This window comes from Sinocyclocheilus grahami, unplaced genomic scaffold (assembly GCF_001515645.1).
Source record: "Sinocyclocheilus grahami isolate Dianchi unplaced genomic scaffold, SAMN03320097.WGS_v1.1 scaffold224.1, whole genome shotgun sequence".
In the NCBI taxonomy this organism is placed as follows: domain Eukaryota; kingdom Metazoa; phylum Chordata; class Actinopteri; order Cypriniformes; family Cyprinidae; genus Sinocyclocheilus; species Sinocyclocheilus grahami.
Window position 1 is genome coordinate 878,027 of NW_015505403.1, and position 6,778 is coordinate 884,804.

Consider the following 6,778-nt stretch of genomic DNA (forward strand, 5'->3'; position numbering starts at 1 on the left):
TTTTCATGGATTTTACATCAGCCTTTAATACTGTACAACTGCAAATTTTAAAAGGAAGATTGCAAGATTTAGGTGTAAGCAGTTGGTTGATTTTATAGATTGAATGTTTTTTAAGAAATAGACCCCAACGAGTCTGCGTCAATGGAATCTCATCTGATTATATAGTCCTGAATTCAGGGTTACCACAAGGATGCGTGTTATCGCCTCTGCTTTTGTCTGTCTATATTAATGAACTTCAATGTAACCGGGATGATCTCACCCTGATCAAATATGCTGATGATTTGGTTTTAATTTCTTGCCAATTGGACATGAATAGTTTAACTTATTTTGAGTATATTGAAAGTCTTGCTCAGTGGTTTGATGATAGTCACTTACAATTGAATATTGAGAAGACAAAGGAACTATGCTGTGGGAACAAAAATAGGATCGGTACGGCTGGGGTCTCATATGAACAAATTACTATAAAAGGTAAAAGGTGCCTCCTAATCTTTCAGGAGGGTTTTCCGAGTGGTCTTTGTTTCTGGGCTACTGTTCTGACTAACCTTCTGACTCCCTGATCAGAAATCTTGTGAGGAGCTCCTGTGCATAGCCAATTGATGATGGAGTGATGTTCTTTCCACTTCCACATAACAGCCCCAATCGTGCTTTCAGGAAAACTTTGTTGTGAAATCTATGGGTAACCCGTACCGTTATGTAGCACAGGAAAAAAAAAGTATTGAATATAACTTTATGGATTGTAATATCATTATATCTTCATCTGTGCAGATTTCTTGTGCTAATACCATCATCTGGTCAAAATGGCATGGGAATTTCTCCATTGGAACGGTGTTTAATTAAAAAAAAATGTTGATGTGTTGAATACTCATTTCCGCCACTATATATACAGTATACAAACCCGATTCCAAAAAAGTTGGAATTTGGACACTGTACAAATTGTGAATAAAAACAGAATGCAATGTGGAAGTTTCAAATTTCAATATTTTATTCAGAATACAACATAGATGACATATCAAATGTTTAAACTGAGAAAATGTATCATTTTAAGGGAAAAATAAGTTGATTTTAAATTTCATGGCATCAACACATCTCAAAAAAGTTGGGACAAGGCCATGTTTACCACTGTGTGGCATCCCCTCTTCTTTTTATAACAGTCTGCAAACGTCTGGGGACTGAGGAGACAAGTTGCTCAAGTTTAGGAATAGGAATGTTGTCCCATTCTTGTCTAATACAGGCTTCTAGTTGCTCAACTGTCTTAGGTCTTCTTTATCGCATCAAATTTTTTGGAATTGGGTTTGTATATATATCTAATTCAATTAATAATAATTATTAATAATTTATTGATTCTCCCTAATTCCTCTTTTTCATCTTTTAAATGTCCCTTTCTAAAATAGCCTACCACTTATATAAGCTCAGAAAGTCTTCCAGTTTTGTGGAGATCCACACAAAGACCAGTCATTAGTCAGGAGGCTACACAGCATTTGACCACTGGATTTACAAAAATCTGGTTTAATAAGTGTTTCAGCATTGCATCAACTACTGATAAATGAATTTTTGTTTGAAGTATCACTCAGTGGGTTATTTAACCGTGTATTACTATGTCTTTGGAAGGCTTTTGTCTTTCAAACACATTAAAATGCTCAAATTCATGTTATTTCTCATTTGTGTAATGTAATGTTTAATGCTCTTTAATGCATGTCTACCCAGCTGTGTGTGTGTGTGTGTGTGTGTGTGTGTGTGTGTGTGTATATATATATATATATATATAGCATTTGCCCACAATCACTTTTGTAAGAACAATTTCAAAATCCACCTGGCTGAAATATCAATTTAAATGGACTCGACGGTTCTGAGCACCTGCTCTCAAGGCTACTCAATAGCGTCTTCAAAGGCTTTGTTTCCACCTGCTTTTGGTATTTTTTGGACCGTTTGTTGGAGAGGTGATTGATTGAATGAGTCTTCCTCGCCATGCCTGACTGACACATGGTAATTGTGAGCCCATATCTCAGCAAGCGAAGACTCGGCGCAATTGACATGAAAATAGGGCAGAGTCGAGAAATATCGCTCCATCCTCCTCCTCCGTTCGTTATTGCAGCTTTTCATATCATCAGCCTATAAAAGACGCACTCCGACGAAAGCTTGTTTTTAGATACGGATGCATTCAGGAGAATAAAGGCGCCCGAAATCACTGGCGCTAGAAAGGCTTTCTGAGTCACAGAGCCCTCATGTCTTGGTTGATCATGGCTTCTCTCCCACTCAGCCGAAGTAGGCAGGAGTGTGTGGGAGATAGGAGCTTGCTGCTATACTTCTTTGAAAACCGTTGAGGTTTTCATTTCAAGTCCCATCAAAGTTCCTCTCAGAGCCCTTGAGAAATCTCGAGAGGAGTGGTGGCAGCCGAGCGCCTGTGTCACATTGTAAATGAAAAGAGTTTGTGGGAACACATTAGAGAATAATAAACGCAATTGAACACCGAGGACTTCGCTTGGTCAGTATCCTAATAAATATGGAGATGAGCTCATTCTTCGAGATGAGAGTAAGTAATTGAATTTCCTCCTGGACTTCTGGGGGTTTTGGACTTCGCCGGTGCAAGTGCGACAGCCGAGGGAGGGATGCGGCATTCAGGACGCGTTGCGGAAATACTCAGACGCCACTCCGGCTAGCCAAGTAATCATGACTGTGAAAAGGCTGCCATGAAGTGCATTAGGCTGGGTCATGGCAGATAGCATTTATCATTGACACCTCTTGGTTGGAAAGCTAAGTAGCGCCGAGTTGCGTCTTGATTTTTGAGTGACTTTGAGTAGCCTAGCTGTGAAGTGGGCAATCCTGTTGAGCCTCGCCTGACGGATCTCCTTCACATGATCCACTTATGTCAAAGTGTATCATCTGGGTCTCCAAAGAGCGTGGCTCTATATTTCCTTCAATATAGATCCCACAGGCTGACGTGTCAGATTAAGTTTAGGAACTTGTCTGGGGGTCTAGGTAGATCTGTTCGATGGGGGTTTGCATGAATTCAGATAGCTGTGTGGGGTTAAAGAAAGGCTGAGGCTAGTTATCACCGAGTGAAGATTTATGTATAAATACTAAATACAATAATGTTGAACCTAAAATAAACTTAACTAATAAATATAAAAATTTAAAATATTTATATACTTATTTCATTTCAGCTTGTTGCCAAGGACTGAACTTAAATGACTAAAACTAAAAGTGAAAAAATTAATAAACATTATAAAAGTTTTTTTTTAAAACAGAAACTATTAGAAATGACAATATCACACTATCATCTGTCTAATTTTAATATTTTATTATTATTTTGATAAATTCATAAATATATTTATATATTCATAATTAGTCTATATATTTATTATACATAAAATATGTATGGATATATTTGTCACAAATAAAAAAATTATAGATTGTTAAATTATATATTTATTTGTATATCATATACATTTTTTGCGATTTATATTCAATTTATTTAAATTATATACTAAATAATATATTAATAAGTAAAAATATATGAATTTATATATTTTATGTATTTGTGTGTGTGTGTGTGTGTGTGTGTGTGTGTGTGTGTGTGTGTGTAAATATATCACATTTGTTATATAGTTCAATTACAATTAAATATTAGTTAAAATTATAAAAAGTTATAAAAAATTATAAACTGGTAAACTATTTAATTTAATATTTACTATCATTTATCTTTTTTTGCAATTGAATAATTTTATTTAAGTTACTTAAAATACATAAATAAATAAAATATACTGTATATGCAGGTTTGTATATGTATATATTTTTTATTGAATTGCAATACAAAAATTAATTAAGCATACAAATTATTAATGTTATTTAATTGTATATTTGAAGTAAAGTATATTTATTTTTGTATCATATATTTTCAATAATAAAAATTGTATATGTAATATATTTAGTTTTTTAATTTAATCTTTTTATTCATGGGGGGCACTTTTTGTTAGAAAATTAGTTCATACAAAATACTTTTATTATTTATGCGTTTAGTTATTGACTGAAAATATGTGTTGCCTTTGTTCTTTTAGCGCTTTACCTATTTATCTAGCCAAAAGCCTATAACAGGTTGTTTAATGGCAAGTATCATTGTGACAACATTCCCCGCTATTGATCAGCATGTGTGAAATAAACTGCATCTTTTTTCCTGGTGAATACGGATGGAAATGTTTAATAGCTTTTTTGTAGCCAAAACATGTTGTCTTTATGAAAACTGACTTCTAACAATAAACCTACCCTGAGAAATCACTGCAGCGAACTGTGACAACTAGCCCCGGTCTCAATTACTGTATATGTAAGTGTGCATGTGTCCAGCAAGTCAGTTTTCCCCTGGTTCGCCTCGAAGGTCCTAATCAGCCATTAATGAGAAACAATTAACCGTCATAATCCTCCCAGCCAGCTCAAACAGGCCTAATGAAAGGTCACAAGCAGAAGGTTCAGCGCGAGATGCCTTTATTCAGATATACTGGGAACAAGATATATAGTCAGAATCAGTAGAGTAATAAACTCCAACTTAAAACCAGAATGCCTTTGTGAACACAGTCGCTTCATCTCTGACTGATGGACCCCAAATTAAATCTTGACGTGGTCACGCAGTGCTGAATCACCTTTGATTTTCTTTTGATCTCTGATTTTCTCATGCTCGGTATGCTATCTGCTCTCCCTCTCTCATTTCCTGGTGCTTAAACCCAACAAAGTTCGCCTCATTAACACAAAAGTTGTTCGCTTCCTTACATTTTACCTCAACTAGGCACAGACAGATTTCATAATTCATCATTTCGTTGAATTTCAATAGTGCTGCTCAGAGGCACATAAATGAATCATAGTATAGAATTTCATAAAGAATAAGACCGCCAGCAGCTAGTTTCAGAATTTGAAACATGAGGCTGTGAATCCTGCTGTGGTCCTCAATAGTAGCTCCTCAGAAAGGGTCTCAGGGTGCCCATTATTTGCCCCCTAACCACCAAGATCATAATGATCTTTTTGTTGAACTTAAAATGTTCATTTTGATGTCTAGAGTGGTGATTCAGAAAAGTGACAGGCATCTAAAATAAGGCAACAAAGTCTCTCGTTTGCATTTGGGTTTTTTACTCCAATGTAAATTCCTCTTCCAGTTCCATTGACTTGGAACTCGTTAGACTTGTAATCTTTAAATGAACAACACAATAATATTTAGATTTTTTTTTTTCATTCATTCATTTTCATTAATGTTGTATCATCACCTAAATCGATTAAAAATTTATTAAATAAAAATTAAATAGAACGAAATAGAAATATTAGATGAAAAAACTTAATTGAGGCTGAACTGAAGTAGTAAAATTACTAAAGATACAAAAAAATAATAAAGTTAAACAGAAACTGAAAAATTAAAATATAAAAATAAATGCTAATTTAACCTTTTAATAATACTGCTGTTTATATCATAGTCATATAATACTAAAATAACACACACATATCACATTGTTACTTTTATTAATTATTTACAATTATTTATGTAATTTTTATTATTTTAGTAAAAAAATTACACTATATAGTATTGTTTCAAAAAAGTGAATAGTGTACTCAGGTAAATTCACTTTTGTTGTTCAGTATATGCTGGTATTCATTTGAGCTGAAAAAATTGGAAACAAATTGTACAAAATGGCAAAAAAAAGCAATTCAGATAGATTTACATTCTGTTTACAGAGTATTATTAAACTGAACATGTGCCACCTAGGGTTCTGACAAATCCAACAGGAAAATGGAGCATACACATGTTTGATGATTGAGTGCTATTTTTATCTCCCTCAGCAGGAAAACAAACTGAAAGGCGTAAATACCATATTTAGAGCTTGTGTGACAAAAACTACAATGACTTTGAAACTTTTGGGCAATAACACAAAAGAGAAAAATGGATCAGTCATTTATTTTACATCCAGCAGGCGAAATTCAGCTACAGAAAGGAGGGGGTTTCACCCTCAAACTAGGTGGCAGGGCAGATTTTTTTTCTGAAGATTTAAAATGCTTGTTGCTAGGCAACTGTACCACCGGTCCATCCTATAATAACACACTATGCAATTAGCCATGACTGGAGAGTGTATGTAGCCCGTGTCAAAAGAATAGAAAGTCATTATCTTCAACCTCATATCCAGGTTTTGCTTTGGGGACCGAATGTTCATTATTTTTGAATCCTCTTCAAAGTTAAGTGCATACTTTTCTTAATATATTAATAAATATATTAAGAAAACTTGCGCACTTGAAAACAAAGCCCACTAGACAGTGACCATGTGCTGATTCTGAATGCGTCTCTCACTGACAAAGGAGTATACTTTAAAGGCTTAAAGGCAAAATATAGGCTATTTTGATAAAGTACCAACTGTGCTGTCCAGTTAGCAATGCTGGAACTGATATGTTTTGTGTGTGTGTGTGTGTGTGCGCCGGCGCGATCACTTCAACTCTTTCCTTATACCAGCAGAATAAACTTAAAACACTCAGTAATTCATTGTCTTATTAATAATGCATCACTGTAAAAGGTCAAAATCAAACTAAATCAAATATATTTCAAGTATTTCTTTATTCCTTGTATGTATATATGTACTGCAGATTTTATATATAAAACATTATAATTTAATATAATATTTATTATTTTCAAATCAAGGTGGGAAAATTTTTTATTTGTACTACTGTCTGTTCAAAATAAATGAAAAGAAACTTAGCATAGTAGATTTGTTGTTGTTTTTCTTGTTGTATTGAAATTGTATTGAACCGTGACCCC